This window comes from Rattus norvegicus, chromosome 1 (genome assembly GCF_021556685.1).
Source record: "Rattus norvegicus strain SHRSP/BbbUtx chromosome 1, alternate assembly SHRSP_T2T, whole genome shotgun sequence".
Classification (NCBI taxonomy): domain Eukaryota; kingdom Metazoa; phylum Chordata; class Mammalia; order Rodentia; family Muridae; genus Rattus; species Rattus norvegicus.
The window spans coordinates 228488152-228505619 of NC_141534.1; the positions used below are offsets into that span (position 1 = coordinate 228488152).

Sequence of the window (17468 nt, forward strand, 5' to 3'; positions counted from 1 at the left end):
CACTTACATATGGCACACTGCCTGTAACAAAAATTCAAAAACAGCAGGAGACCTGAATTTAAGTTCTATCCAATAGTATTGTTGGCCAAGTAACTTTACTTTCCAGAATCCATTTATCAATAATCCATAAAGATAAGGAATTAGGGGATCAGCCCACATGTATTCCTTAACTCCTTCATAGGAGAAAAGTTAAGAAGTTATGTGTACATCTCTAATAAATATCATTTCATACTATTTAATAAATATGTGGGATCAAACAGACACGTGATGATATTTCAACAGACAAATATCAACTGTCTGGATACAGAGATCCTTCAGCTGTTCGGTCCCAGCTTAGCAGTCATCTGCAGTGTTCACACCCAGTGCCTCATTAGTGCACTTTAATGATGATCAGAGGAGCCCTCAGTATTAGTTCTGAATGGCAAGGCTTATCTCTACAGGCAGAGCCTCCAGGAAAATTATCTTAATCAAGAGTGAAAATCTTTGATCAGAATCAAACATTGCCAAGTTGAAAGAATATCTGCGTTCACATTTGCCATCAGAGGCTAGGATGATTACCGATGACTGAGCTACCACTTTCTAAGTCACCTGAGTGAGTGTGCTTCTTGGTGTCAGAAGCAATCATATCCTCCTTCAATCGAACCTGTCCCATTCCACATCTTCTTGTGGGACTGTATGTACCCACAATAAAATGACATCAGGATCCCAGAAAGCAGGTACCTGCCCCCTCATTTGGAAAGGTATCACCCTTTCTTGGCCCACAGATGTCTAGATGTCCACACAGACTGCCTCTCATTTCCTCTTTAAAAGAAATCAAGGTGTCATTAAAGTATTCCAAGGCTAAGGCTGTAACGCAAGATGAGTTCAGAAGAATCTACTCAGAAATTCATGAACTGTCAATCCTCGAATATACATAATAGATCAAAATTGATAGCAGTAATTAAATTTTAACTGGAAAAATTCCTAATGCTATATCTCATAGTCTTTCAGATATCATACGTATGTGTTCATCATGTATTCCAAAAACATTTTTGATTGCTAAATATGAGGCATCTTCCATGCCAATCATGAAGCTTCCAAAGCGGGGGTTGGGGGGCGTCTATGAAAATACACCTATGACCTAATTTATTCAGAGGACAAAAATATGGCTCCATGGAAAATGTTGATAGAGTTTGTTATTCATAAGGCATCTTCATGCCCTCAGATATTCTTTGTCTGTTGCCCAACTAGGACCTGAAATATAATACCCAAGTTTGATCTCAATCTCATGGACTGGACAAATACATTCTCTGGGCAGAAAATCAGGCTCTGGCTTCTGACAGTCTGTGTGACTTGGAAGACTTTGAATTGGTTAGCAGGGGCTGTTATTTTGAGGCTGAAACCATTTCTGTTTCAAGCAGCAGAAAGTTGTATCGCAGGAGTCTCAGGCATACCAAAAGTAATTTCCAGCATTCCGAAAAATTAAGAAATTGAAAACCAAATATTTGGGGTGAAAGCTAGTGTATAGTAAGTGTTTATCCAAAATTTTATATAAGAATATTGCTGCCAGCACATGTTGACCTAAGATGTCTGGATTTCATACCCATTCTTCCTGTTTCCATTTAATCGAATGGCATATAAAATTCTCCAAGCAAATACACGAAAAGCTGTTTCTCTCAACTCTCCCATATATGTGCTTCTCCATCCATATTCATAGATGTACAGAATGCAGACTGGACAAGAATGGGAGTGGTCATCTCCTTCCACTGCTTTGTGTATGGGATAAAGGAAGAGGGTCTGAAGGGGCACAATTTCTGCCTGAAATCAGAGCGCCACTGCCAGCGATGGGAGTAAGCTGGATCTGTATCTTCAGAACCCTGATTCACCTCTCAAGGTTGTTGCTACAGAGTTACCTGACCAGGCTTACATATAAATACTGATCTTTCTCTCTTCCATTGAAGAGGGGACGAGATTGTAACTACAGAGAAACCATACACATGGTCTTTCTTTTGAGACTTCCCTTTCATTCCTTTCTTCGGGCCCCCAAGAACTGATTCCAACCCTACTATTCTTCCTGTCAAGAGTGTTTTCTCCACATCAGCCTCCCTCTAGAATGAAGAAAAACAAAGCAAGCTATAGAATCCCAGACCCACTAACCAGGAGCTTCCTTGAACCATGCCTCTTCCTTCAAGACTTCTGAACTCTCTGAGTTATTGTTTTAATGTAATTTTAATCACCACCATCCCCTTTAGGATTTCAAAGGAATCACCAAGCTGTTCATCTTGGGGATACAAACATCTCCAAGTCATCCTCATTTATCTCTAGTCACATGTAGAAAGTTCTCTGGCAGCTGCTCAGGCGAACAAAGGTGAAACCCCCAATTAGGAATGACTTATATGTAGCTCTCCAGCCAAGAGTCACCCTGTCTGTTAACCTCCATTGCCCCGGTTTAAGCTGCAGGAGATGATACACTCAAAATTCATTTATTCCTGTTAAGGGTAATTATCTCAATTTTTGATGACGCCTCCAGCCATCGAAGAGTAATTATCCCAGGGAGAAGATTCCCTGCATTGGGGAAGAAAATGCAGGAGACTACGTAACACGGATTAGAGCTCAGTTTATAACCATGGCAATTTAATAAGCCTCTCGGAGCATGAGATTCAAATTTAAGCTTCCCAACAGGCTGAGCTTTTTATGTCTTCACTGTATTCTTTAAATCTAAATGACAGCAGGGATATAGAGCAAAGGACTATGAAGGCAAATTTTGTGATATCAAAAGATGGTCTTTATTAGAAGAGACAGTTCCATGACTGTGAGTGATGGACAGCCTCTGAGGTAAGGTTCTATCCCACCAAGATAGAATAGGCTCAGATTTCTCCCATCTTAAGACGGTCATTACTCCATGCCCTGCTTCCTGTGCTATTTATGTTCTTTTTCATTCTCTCCTCACCCTCCCACCACCTCTTCCTCCCTCTTCCCAACCCCACCCCTCTCCTCTCCTGCCTTTTATAGCCAAATTCTTTTAAAATTAACATTGATCCCATCCATTCCCTTCCAAATAAATACAACATCTTTGGGTTCTATCCACATCATTTTATTAAAATTATGTTTTCTAGTAGTAATACCATCCTTGTGGCTAAATCCCACAAACATCATTCACTCTTTCTTTTATAGAATGCAGGCATCATTTATGATTGTTTAAATTCTGTGTCCTTTGGGCAATAACCATAATCATCCCCCCTCATTCCTCAGATCTATGACCTATGAATGTCCAGTCCTTCCCAACTGCTTCATGAATATTGTAAAGTATCTTCCAAGAACTCCAATGTGCCAGGAACATGTATACAATAATTCTGTGAGGCGGGAAATATTAGTGTCCTTATTTTTACTTTGTTAAAAGACAGTACCTCAAGGTAGTTCCACAGCTGAGAAGCTGAGAGCTCGGATGTACACTTATCCCAGTCTTTCCCCCACTCAGGTCTCTTTTTAATTTCTTGTTTCAGTTTTTCTCATTTATTTTTCCTCCCTATCTATCCCTTCTCCCATATGCTAGTCAGCTTTCCTCAGTTGCTCTGAGGGAGAAAAGAGGGGAAGGATTCAAGGAGCTGCAGTGGATGACAACACCAGCAGTATCAACTAACCTGGACCCCTGGGAACTCCCAGAGACTAAGCCACCAACCAAAGAGCATACATGGGCTGGTTTGTGGCCCCTAGCATACATGTAGCAACATTTGGAATGTAAGAAACAATTAAAAATAAACTTAAAAATTAAAGAAAGAAACCTTATTTTGTTTCAAGGTTTCAAAGATCGTAGAGTGTGTCTGCTGTTGCAATCGCTTTTATACCTGCAGTAAAGCAGAAATATCATGGCAAGATGGCAAAGCAAAGAAATATGCTTACCTCATAGCAGCTAGGAAGGGAGAGTGAGTGTGTGTGTGTGTGTGTGTGAGAGAGAGAGAGAGAGAGAGAGAGAGAGAGAGAGAATGAGGAGGCAAAAGGGAGGAGAATCAGGAGAAGGAGATAAGAGAGAACAAAATGCATCTTTCAAAGACATCCCACAGTGACTTACTGCCTTCCACTAAGTCTGGTCTCTTAAAGTAGTGGTTCTCAACATGATAGTTGGAACCTCTTTGGGGGTCACATATGCGTTATTCTGCATATCAGATATTTACATTACAAATCATAACTAGAGCAAATTACAGCTATGAAGTAGCAACAAAGTAATTTTATGGTCGGGGGTGGGAGTCACTCCATCATGAGAAACCTTATTACAGGGTTGCAGCATTAGGAAGGCTGAGGACCACTGTTTTCCATCACTGCCAAACAATACCACCAGCAGTGAGAGACCAAGCCCTTAGAGTACAGAAGCTGATGGGAGCCATTACATCTCCATCTGCAAATGAGAACACGGGTACAGTAATCACGCCAATCACTTGAATCGCATGAATGTTTGTTCAGTTTCACAGTTTTGCCACATTCTGTGAAAGTGTCCCATCAGCCTGACACTTTCTCATCCATCTTCCTTCTCACCCATCTCTACCAGAACAACTCTGTAAGACCTCCCAATTCTCCTCCTAGACTGAAGATCAACCTTTCAGTCTTCTAAAATATTGATGCATGGTTTATAATCAAGAATTTCTCAAGATTTCTTCTTTTCCCCATTAGCATGTATTTTCCCATAGTAACAAACCTGACATGATACATTCCAGATGAACAGAAATGATAGCATCCACCAACTGAAAACTCCCTGGCCTTTGTAGCCTGCTTGTCTTATCTTTCACCACCCTCTCCTCAATACAAAGCCTGGTCTCCACCTCTGAGTTGCCCTCTACCCCTAATTTTTCTTTGACCGTTCTAAGTAACTCTATTCAGTCCTCTTTTGTGGTGATTTTTTTAAAAAAGATTTATTTATTTTATATGAGTACACTACACTGTCTCTGTCTTCAAGCACATCAGTAGAGGTCATCAGATCCCATTACAGATGGTTGTGAGCCACCATGTGGGTACTGGAAATTGAACTCAGGACCTCTGACAGAGCTGTCAGTGCTCTTAACCACTGAGCCATCTCTCCAGTTCCTTGAGGTAATTTTTTATTTGATCCAACTCAATAATAAATGTAGCTCAATCCATCCATGCAGATAGGTGTGTTTCAGGAGTCTAACTCAAGTCTTTTTATTCTTTATCCAATACATCTAATCCAGAATATCTCACTTCTAATCATGGATTCATGGACATTCATGTCTGTCACATAAACATCTCTGTCCAAAACTCATGTTGGTGACTATAGCAATTTAAATAAAAATGTCCCTCACAGGACCATGTATCTAAATATTTGGTTTCCAGTTAGTGGTGCTGTTTGGGGAGGTTACGGAACTAGGTGCAGCCTTGGGGAGGAAGTACATCACTAAGGATAGGTTTTGAGGGTTTGTAGCCTCACCTTGTTTCATGCCCATGATTTCTGCTCCAAGGGTACAGTTGAGATGTGATTGATCTCTTAGCTTACTGTTCCTGCTGCCTGCCACATATCTCCCTGCCATTCCAGCCTCTCAGTTTAGAACCATACACCAAAATGATTTCTTTCTTCTGTACGTTGCTTTTTCCTTATCTCTACGTCAAGCTCAGTTCTGGTTAGAATCACACTTCAGATGTTCTCGTCAAAGCTGTCTTCTTTCACCACTTTATTAATTCTCTTGTGTTTGACTTTTATATCTATATCATCCCTTCATCCATTTAAGACACGGCTGCAACTGCAGCACTTGGGAGAGGAGGCCCTGCATCTCACCTGGTCAATATAGTAGAGCCAGCCTAATAGAGAAGGCAGGTGGTCAGCCCTGAGGGTGTAAGAGATGAGCCTGCCCCTTGCTATCTGCAGCACTTGGGAGAATGGTCCCCATGCCTCAACTGGGCAGCACAGGGAGCATGAATATGGATAAACCTCTCTGACAACATGAAAGTGGGATAGCTGACCCTATCTCTTGATGATGACAGCATTAAGTGGGCTAGCTGGAGCAGTACTGGAGAGCTTGCCCCTGGGGAAAAAAGAATATGGCTGCAGGCAGTAGCAGGATTAAACTCTGCCAATTTTGCAGTACTGCATGAAGGTCTATAACCCTTCCTAATAATTCTATCTACAGTCCCCAAGCATTCCTCTAACTAGACAGAAATGAATCCATGTCCCCTTATGAAACTACAGAAGACATCCAGATCCCATCAAACATACTGTCAGGGGAAAAAGGTTTCCAAAGGAAAATTAGGGTATTATTATCTCAGAGAGAGGAAATGAGATTGGAGACTAAACCAGCACGGATTATATGCATAAAAAGTACAAGATAGATAGATAAATGCTGGATACATGATACATAGTAGTCAATGAAACTTTAAAAACAAAAAAAGGAGGAACAGATGTGTAGATGATAGAGATGACAGAAGGATATAGGGAAGGGTGTGAAGAAAAATGTATTTCTCTAAATCCTTTAGAGTTCTTGGCCTTGTGAGATTTAAGAATGTAGCTTTTAGTATGCTGGTCACTCCAAAAAAACAAAAACAAAAACAAACAAACAAACAAAAAGACCAGCCTTGAGAGGACATAGCCATTAGGAAAGGATGAAGAAGAAGATGGAGCTGTGAGATCCTCTGTTGGCTCTGAGCCCTTTCATTCTGTATTTATTCCAGTCCGTGAGCGTCTTAAGCAATAAACACAAAAATAGTAAACAAAAGCTCATTAACTCAGGTGTAGACAGCCCATAAAGTGCGGGTTGCTGAACATTAGCCTGTGTTAACTGACCACATCTCAGAGTGGTCAGCCTCTGAGAGAAGAGAGCACCAAGAGGTGTTCAGGTCTGAAGGTATAGCAGCAAGCTGCACAAAGAAAGCCTGGGCTATCAACATCAAGTCAAATAATTGATAATTCCAGGGAAGTTCAGTATGTGTATGTTCTCTGAAACTTTAAAAGTATATTGTAGGAAAATTTGGTTTTAGAGGATAGAAGGGACATAAGACTTAAGTTCCTTTAAGAAAAACATTACTCAGTATGTTTTCATTTTTTGAGTTTGTTTCTTGGACTTTCTAAGGTGTATAAAGGTAATTTTAATAAGCTGTGGTGTTTGTTATATTTCTAATATTGTCACAAACCAACTTCTAAATATGATGAATAAATCTTAGAGCAATCATAGACAGAACCTTATAAGCTACTGCAGGGAACTATGTGGTATTTTAATATCTCAAAGGAATGGTGCATAATGAAAATCAAAAAGGTTTTGCTTCTTCAGTCTCTGACGCTATACATATAATTCTTTAGGTGGACTTTTGGGAAACAATTTTTGCAAATTGTTCTCATAGTATGCTCCACATCTCATATATAAACCAAACTGACACAATCCTCCTGTAGGAAAGAAACTATAAAATGCCTTTTATAAAGTACAGACTTCTAATATTCTATTCATTTGATTGTTTATGCCATCAAGAATTTTTGTTCAAGTGACTGAGATTGCAAAAACCCACAAGGAATACACCTGTTTGCATAACATCCCAGTGCACTTGAGAAAAGAGATGCTTAAACAGATCCTGGGAGTCATTGCATTCGAAAGAGTCTTAAGTCAGTGGGACAGAAAGGTGTGATCAATTTCACTAAACATTCATTTTAAATTAAAATCAACTCTATTTTTAATGAAACAATTTCAGTATTTCACAATTTATTATAGTACTTGCTATTGAGTTTTGGCAAAAAAAAAGAAGTCTATTATATTTAAATACTTTCCTTTATTTCTAACTTTCTTGGAATTTTTATTAGTTAGAGCTTGGGGGTTTTATGATGCCTTCCAGTCGTTTATTGGTAAAATCACTGGCTTTCTTCATTTCCTTTCTAGATCTAACAAATTATACTGATAAATTTCCTAAACCATCCTCATGGTCTCAGAGTAGCCTCTACCGTTCTTGTTACATTATTCTCTTAACATAGAAGCAGAATCAACTTTTGTATACTATAAAGAGTTTTGAACCTATATTCTTGTAGGAAATTATACTCTTTCATTTTTAGTTTATTAGTCATTTTAAATTATTGGTTATTCTGACACAGAAGCTTTGGGAGATTTTCATCCTTGGTGGTCTACAGTAAGTCAAGTACATTTTTAAGAACTTAAAACTTAAAAACGCACATCTTCTATCTTGAACAAAACACATTTCGTTTGGAAGAAAAAGAAATTTGGTTCTAATAGACGGTTGCATTCTCTGAGAAATTGTCTGGCCATCTATGACTCATTGACATAGGTTGGATTCCCTGTGGGAAATATTAAATTGGATGTCAGTATTAGGGGGATGGGGATTCTTGGGAGAGCAGAACTATTGAGAAATCAGGAAAACAGGAATCAGAGCATGGAGATAGGTCAAAGATGCAGACTGAGAAGATAGAGACCACAGAGACTCCAGCCCACCTTACCAGGTGCTTTCAATCTAGGAACAAAAGCAAAAGCAACCAACAAACAACAACAAAGAAAATTTCTTGACACCAAGTTATCTCTGAAATCAAAGTGCTTATTGAGCCATTATAGAAGGCATCAAGAAAGGCACTGGTTCCTAGAATAAGTAGCCACAGCCGCAAGAGTAGAGTAAGCTAGTCAACAATTGGAAGAAGTTCTGTCCAACAGACCTACAACCCAATAATGTTCTCACAATAAAATTTTTGACAGAAAAACCATGAATTTTTCACATCACCTGTACTATCTATAGACAGAAAAGCAGGCTAATATAATAGGAAAGTATAAATAGCAGGAAACTTCTGAAGTAGTCCTTACAACTTCTGGACTATTCAGGGTCACAATTAGATGGAATGTTTAGGTTTATATCCAAAAACATGAATAGTCTTTTATTAGTTTTGCCTGTAGTTGTTCTTACTTTCTCTTATCCCCTCTCCTTCACCCTCTGCCTCTTTAGCTCGCTCTCTCTTTCTCTCTCTCTCTCTCTCTCTCTCTCTCTCTCTCTCTCAACAGATTCAGGTGTAAATAGAGGGAGATTGTTGACATTGTTGTATTAGGGATTAGTCTATGTGATTATAGAAGCTAAGAAGTCCTGTAGGCTTGGCTATAGCAGGAGGTCCAGGAAAGTGAAAGGTATCTTTTTTATAAAGGATACAATTATTTTGATAAAATACCATGACCAAAAGCAATCTAGGGAGAAAGGGGTTTGTTTTATTCAAAGTTCCATATAACAGTTCTTCATCAAAATTAATGAGGGCAGAAACTCAAGATGGGCGGGAACTTGAAAGCAGGAGCTGGTGCAGTGGCCATGGAGAAATGCTGTTTATTGGCTTGCTCCATGAGCCCAGGGATTATCCCTCACACAGTGGGCTGCGCCCTCCTATCAATCACTAATTAAGAAAATGCCCTACAGTCTTGTCTGAAGCCCAATCTTATGCAGATGTTTTCTCAATAGAGGTACCCTTCTTTCAAATGGCTCTCGAGTGTGTCAAGTAGACATAAAACCAGTCAGCATATTATCATTTTCAGTCCTAGTCCAAGTTCTGAGATCTGAGAACAGTTCCTACATCTAGTGAGGACAAGACAACATTGAGGTCACAATTCAAGTAATCAGAGAGAGACAGAAGAAATTCTTCTCCTTCCACCCTTTTGTTCTGTCTGAGTCCTAAGTGTTTCAGGGTAGAGACCCAAAAACCACTCAGCACAACCGAACTCCAAATCAAGAAAGTGTATTAAGCTGGCCTTTGACGGCCTGGAGAGAAACTCTGCTCAATAAGCAGCTTTAAACATGTTTTGCAGGGAGATATTAAAGGTAGAGAACACAGGAAACTAAATCCTGGCTGGGAGTTGCAAGACCAAGTAAAGCAAGCAAGCAGTTTAACAGAAGCCAAGAACATGCAGTTAGCTGGGGTATTTCACCCCTAGTTTATAGAACACATTTAGATGATTTCCCAACATGTGCACTATTCATAGTGGGGTAGAAAAGATGGTGCCGGGTGAGACAAGATGAAGAAATCTTTGCCTAGTTACACCTGACAGCATACATAGTGCCCACCCAATAGTGAGAACCTTCTCATTATTCAAAACAATTGCAAATACTAATGAAATGTTTAATGAAATAACAATCATTTTGTAGTTTAGTCAAATTGGCCCATAAAATCTTGCAAAGGTGAAGGTAGGGGAGCAGGCCTTCCTATGTTCGCACCATTGATCATGGACTGTCTTTTGGCAACCAACTAACCTCCCTAGAACCAAGAATGGAGTGCCTCAGTGGAGTACCTTGTGCAGCAGCTGACGGGCTCTGAGTAGCAGTATATAGGTAGCACTATTATCTGAAATGCATGTGCTTTACACGAGCTAAATTTTGAACATAGCATAGATCAGAAATTTGCAGAGTTTCCAAGATCCCCTTATGCCTTTGTGGCAACTGATTATCATATCACAACTTTATCTGGCAACTTGTATGTGAAATGATCTTTAACATGTTGCTTTTCAAATGAAGTCATTCAAAAATGAGGAGACAGTTTTTCCATTCAGCACAAATCTAATTTTGATAACCCAAAATAAGTTTTGACTCTCAAATGAGAGTTTCCTCACAGCCTTAACACAAGTGTAGTCATTGTGTTGTGTTCAGTTTGTTACACTCTGCTTTAACATTTTCTGTCTTCAATGGTCAAATAAAGTTCTCTGGGGTTACAGAATACCACATAGTAGTTTTATCCCTGAGAAGATTACTTTGAAGATAAATCTTCCAAAATCATTGTTAAATAAAACAAGACCATTATTTATATCTCCCTAAGATATTAATTTATTTTTTGCCTCCTGGAATCACATTTCCTACGTTGTTGTGGATGCAGCATTGATTAGTGGGAGGTTTAAAGCTCTCCACAATGTGTTTTACATCTAATTTTAGACCCTGATGTCATTGTACATGCCTTTGCACCTTCCCTCCCCCAGTGCTACCCAGTGCCACCTACATGCTCTAGTTGAGCAGTTCATAAGTGTTGTCTTCACCTTGCTGTGAAATCAAAGTTCAGGAGTTTCAATTCCTCCTTTGAGAACCATTTGCTAAGAAAAAAAGAAAGAAAGAAAGAAAGAAAGAAAGAAAGAAAGAAAGAAAGAAAGTAGGGAGGGAGGGAGGGAGAAAGGAAGGAAGGAGAGAGAGAGAGAGAGAGAGAGAGAGAGAGAGAGAGAGAGAGAGAAAGAAAGAAAGAAAGAAAGAAAGAAAGAAAGAAAGAAAGAAAGAAAGAGAGAAAAGGCTCTTTATTAGGCTCCTCTGGAACAGTAAACATAGACTCCAATAGTCTTGATTAGCAGCTCTCTCAATTCCAGAACAGATACTAGACTGTTCTGATACACTAGGAAAACATTCACCAACAGTTTCTAATTCACCAAACTCCACATAAATAGCCTCTCATTATGACCTGCTCTTGTCCTGTCTAGGGAATTCTGTCTTTCAGAGTATTGGTGTTGAAGTTTTACATCTGACATGAAAGGAATCTCAGTTTTATAGAATCCATATTTGCTTATTTATGACTGCCTCTGCTTGCAGTCACTTACCTATACCCTTTCCTTCTTGTGAGACATCCTCCTGCTTGCCTCAGCCTGAGTCATGAACGCAATCACTTTTATTCACAGATCGGCATGAAATTCTTCACCTCAGAGGACCCTCTTCCAGGCTTGAGCTCTCCTCCATCTGCCCTGCAACTCTTCTGGCCTCTCTGACAAAGTCAGCCATCCTTTGCTGGATAACAGTGCTTTGTGGGCAGAGCTGTTTTCACAGAGGGCAGGCCATTTACTCACTGCAATATTTATGTCTCTTAAAATTTCTTTCACTCTCTGGCATGAGGTCTATTATAAGGTAGGCATTTCTTCAGTTCTGTTTCCTGGAGCACTACCATACACCGTCTACCCTGGCAGACATTAATAACTTACCTTCCTGATATTTGTGGGAAGAATGGAGTGGGTGGAGGGGAGATAAGGAAATGCAGACTGGAAGGACCCGCAGGTATGCCTGAGGAAGTACACAAACAGCTTTGACAACACGAAATTTGCTAATTTTAAGGAGAATGATCAAAATTAGAAGTTTTAGAGAAATAAATTTTAAACATGAAAAAAATGTTTGCTTTTGGAATTTGGAATGAAATTTACTCTTTGCCACCATTTATCCTATTCTGAAAATATTCACTGATTTTTCAACACTTCTCTTTATCATCCAGCTTTCCACTGTGGGGGAGGTAGTACTGTTCTCTCATTTTTGTTTTATTCTATTATACTTCAACCACATCCTCATCAAAAGTTTCCTAAAATTTACCTTGCCCGTTAAGTTTCCCCCATGAGTCCCATAGTTCCATTTACACCTGACTAAATCTCCATTATAGAATGCCAGGATAGCATGTACAGTACCTTGACACATAGCACCCTGACCCAGAAGAGAGAATTAAAATTCCATCTCGTGTCCCCACTCTGTCTTGGGTGAGATTGTGATATGTACACATGACTAAGAGGAGAAGGATCCTTGTCTCCAAGGACAAACTGAGAGCCTCAGCCAATCCTTTTCTTTTGGGTATCTTGTGAGGATGTGATCACTCTGTGGTAACCAGGGAATTGACCCAAAGCCCTCTTTCTGTTTAAAGGGCTACCCTTCTGTCTTTGCATTCTCACATTTTTCTACCCTTTTATTTCCATGTTTACTGAAATTATTTCTACATCTTAAAAATAGAAATGTAAATCCAGAGCAAAATGAAAAGAATAAGTAATCCAAACCCTTTTTTTCTGAAACATAAGTTGTTTCAAGTTACTTTTATAAAAGACCCAAAAATGTCACAAATTGAAAACAACTCATTACCCATACGTTCAATGTAATCACACATAACATTTGGGGCACATTCCAATATGATGTGTAACTATCATAGAGTATGTTTCCACTTACTCTACAGATCAATCATTCATTATGACCTGGAGACTGCCTTAAAGATATATATGTACTTGTTGGTTTTCTGTCAACCTGACACAAGCTAGAGTTATCCATGAGGCAGAACCTCAGTTGAGAAAATGTCTCTATCAGATTACCTGTAAGCATGTCTGTAGTGCATTTTCTTAATAAGTGAAGTGAGTAGGCCTACCCCACAGTGGGTGCTACCATCCCTGGACAGGTGTTCCTCGGCTGTAAAAGAAAATGGGTCAAATAAGTCATGGGGAGCAGCAGTTCTCCATGGTGTTTGTGTCTCTCTGTTCCTGACTCCAGGTTCCTGCCTTGAGTTCTTGCCCTGACTTCCATTAATGGCAGACTGTGATGTTGAAGCATAAGCCAAATAAACCCTTTCCTCCCAAAGTTGTTTCCAGTTAAAGTGTTTTATCACAGCAATAGAACTAAGACAATATAGTAAACACAAGATGTGAGACTGCTGACAGAAGAATAGATTCATAGCACAGTTGTTTTGGTCAATAAAAGTACAGTCTGAACTGATGGTACAAAATACAGCGTGGCAAATACATAAAGCAATAGCATAATAATTTATTCTTACCATGAAGTATTATTTTCTTTATATACCTGTATGAACTATGCCTTTCTACAACTAGCAGTGGATAGTCTTGTTTGCACCAGAATCACCACAAATATGAAAGTAATAAATGTAGGATCACAAGTTGAAAACCAGCTTAGATAACTTTGAAAAACCCTTATCTAGGAGAGGTAGGATAGCATGTTGAGCAACAAATTATGAGAACTACACTGTCCTCAGGTGACAAGAATTTTTCACCATCATTGAACCATGGTGTATGTGTGAGTTGACATTGACCACAACATTGATGTGTACTGTCTAAGTAATTGATGACTGAAGTTACTCACAAGCACTCCATGGAGGTGATATTATTGTTCAGTTTTTACCAATGAGTCATCTGTAGGTCACACAGCTAATGTAGTTGCCAACAGTCAACTAGTAAATATTGGAGGCAAGTTTTTAAATTGAACCTTCCAACTGTCTTGCTGGTATAACGAGGTTCTATTGCCTCCACTGCCTAGACTTAGCTGAAGTTGGTTCACCTTCATTATACTCCTCTGTAGTCATCATTTAGAACTCTATTCATTTGAGGAAGCTTTCATATAAATGCCATTATCAATACACAAGATGACGCTTTCAGAACCTAGCTTTAGTTTCTGTTGGTATTCATTAGAATGCTTTGAGCTAAAGCAAATAGTCTGCCCTGGTCTCAAAGGTTTCAACCAAGAGGACATTTTAACAGAGCAAGATTCCAAAGACTAATAATGTGTTGAAAGATTGGAGGGATTGAATTAAAGTAGTTTCACTTCACTGCCCATTCATTTGCTACTAAACTAGCAGGAGTGGGGATTGACGTGGATAGACTAGGGGAGGAAAATAGCTCAGAGAGACATGTTTGTTATTCTTAGTCTCTTCCTTTTCCTCGAGAATGTGGTTGTGTTTAGTGTTAAAGGATGACCAAAGGGTGCCTCAGCATAAATCCTCAGTCAAGGGGCCTCAGAAGATCGCACTCAATACTTCTGTTATCCTTCTGGAAGCAAGTCAGCACCAAATGCCCTGCCCTGATGTCAAAAAAGAAACTTCCTACTTCTCCATTAGGGCTGTTTCATGTTCTATTTCCCATGCAACAATGGACACACAGCATCTTGTTCAGAGTACTCATGCACTGAAATAGAAACTGAATAAATATCTCCAAAAGAAGCTGGGCTTGATTTTTTTTTAAAAAGGGGCTTTTACTGAGTTATGCTCCTCTGTTTTTCTATATCAGCTCTATCTTCTACTATGTCACTTCAGGATCACAAACCAACCAGCACATCTCCACATAATTCCAAGCACAGCAGAATAAGGGGGGAGGGGTGAGAGAGTCATTTTCTCTTTGTATTTTTATTAGAACAGGAAAATCTTTTACAGATTCTACCAAGCAAACTTTGTAAAGACAGGTCACCAGTCGGAGCCAAGTCATATGACCACCTACCTGCAAAGGCTGCTGAGAAATGAAAACACAACTAAAGAGTGTGTGCCTAACCCACACAGAGATTAGCTCAGTCCTAGGGGCAGAGCACGCTGCCTCTCTCAGTAAACTGTGGGTCTGGCTACAGAAGGCAGAGAAGAGTGGCTTCCCCTACACACTAACAGTGCCTACTATGTAAATGCTCCATTCAGCATATTTAACAATTTTTTGTTTTGCATAATTCATGCCTTGAGAGAGAGATTTTTGTGTTTACACAATCTTAAATTAAGCAAAACACTGAATCTTGTAAAATGATTTCTCTTGATTCAACTTTACAAGGCAACCAAACTCTGTCCTTGTTTTTGTGTGTTTTGTTATTTCATTTCAAATCTCTAAGAGTTCTATGATTTTATTGCCCAATTTCATACTTCATTGTGAGTCATTCTGCTGGTTGCCACTACTAAAGGCTGTGCAATCAATTTCCTAGCAAACATACACAAAATTTTAAGAAAGCCAAATTCCAAATGTCACTTTTTACACTGAGTTTTAAGCTCTCTTGCCAGGCCTGCAGGTGACAAGCCTTCCTGGTTTCCTGCATCAGTGGGTAATTGCCCAGTCTAGATCATCACCAGCATGGTTACCTGAAACTTGTTCTCCCAAGGCCTATGTTTGAGGTTTACTTCTGACAGGTAGTTTAACCTTGAGACCTTTCTTTTCCCAGGCAATCAATAGTCACCCAAAGTGAATTTCCAAACACTTCCTTGCTTCTCCCCTCTTCTTTTAACTCTGAAGGAACTGAAGGAAGTGATTTCCATCATCTCTAACTTTATTAAATCTTATTTTCTCTCTGTTTTACTATTTCCCATAACCTCCTGATTATTCCAGGATTTAATGATATCTTCCTAATTGAGAATCCTCCTTGTTCCAAATTCAAAATATACTGGTACTAAATCATAAAGAAGAAGTTAATAGACTTCTGCAGTTATCATGTTTTGTAGCAAACATTAAACAGTCAATGTTGTTTCATTTCTTGTCTGCACATCTATGCACACATTTTAAAGGGACTCACCATAATTATGTTGTGACTGCAAAGGGAGGAAGGAGAAATCCTGAAAAAAATGTTTAAGGGGTAGAGCTTGATAAACACAAATTCAACATATAACTAATGATTAATAATTTAAAATGTAATGGAAATAGGATTGGTATCAGTACCTGTGTGTAGTACACTTTTCAAACTATGGTAGGTTAATGGAGACATTCATCTCTCTCACACACTGCTTGTAATTTGCTGGCTATATGGTCAGGCAAGCCAAAGAGAGGCAAAGACATGGAGTCACTCAGCTCCTTGGACTCAGTTCACTGAAGGATGTTGCAGCAGTTCTTCAACCAAATGCCGATGTATTTTGATGCATATTTACCATCAGATACTTATTAAAAAGAAAGAATATATGGATGTGGGAAGACAGGTGGCAACCTTTGCTTTATCACAGATCCCTAAAGTTGTACACAGAGCTTGTTTTAATGATTTGTTTATGTTTATTTATTATGTGGCTGTTTTTGTCTGCATGTATGTATGTGTACTTCTTGCCTCTGTGATTCCCATGGACACAAAAATAGGGCATCGGATCCCCTGGAACTGAAGTTCAGAGGGCTGTAAGCCTTTATGTGGATGCTGGTGCTAAACCCAGATTTTCTGCAAAAGCAATGAGTGTTTTAACTGCTGAGTCATCTCTCCTGCTCCACAAAGCTCATTTTAAATGTTTGTTTACTATCATTTAACTCGTTACATTCACCCTTCCAGTCAGCATGTGCTTTATAGGGCAATACAACTCAAAAACCAAAATAAAATAAATGTAAACACCTTACTCTTAATGTGTATAAATAACAGAAATTTCATACACACACACACAGACACACACACAAACACACACACTTTCAGTAAGACTGTGGATTTAAATTCCTTAGATGACGCTTTTAAGAAAATCCATCTTAAAAAGATCTCTGCCTGTCCCTCAATGCTTTGCGGAAGTGGGTCACATATGAGCCAGTAGGTGGCAGAGAGGAGAGAAGCTATGTCTACACTCGGTGTCCTGACCTATAGACATCTGAGTGATTAGTAGCTTAACATTCCCTGCAAAAAGTGAGCTCAAGACGACCACCAGTCTGGTGCCAGGGGACCCTGACAGGTTACTACCATGAGACAACCACTACTCTGGTGCAAGGTAGTCCTGGTCAGGTTCTCAGGACAGGAAGCAAGTCTGAGACTAGAAGAATCCCAGCTGAGACTGCAGACCCATGACAGAAGTATATCCAAGACTGATGGTCACTCAGTTGGGCTGGAAGAGGAATGAGCCTAAGGCAACCACCAGACTGACACCATGGGGCTAGGACAGGAAGCTACCCTAAGATGAACACCAGTCCAGCACCTCCCAGGCCTTGGGGAGACAGACTAGGCTCGAGATGACCCCTGCTCAGTGCCATAATGCATGAGTGGGACATAGAACTTCCCAGATCACACCCAAAATGACTCCAGATGCTCAGAGACCCCAGGCATCACTAAAAGGA

General features: G+C 39.5%; 1 pseudogene; it reads left to right on the forward strand.

Moving 5' to 3' along the window:
* Positions 1-16907: 16907 nt before the first annotated feature.
* LOC120100429 (small nucleolar RNA SNORA17) lies at positions 16908-17032 on the forward strand (annotated as a pseudogene).
* The last annotated feature ends 436 nt before the right edge of the window (positions 17033-17468 follow it).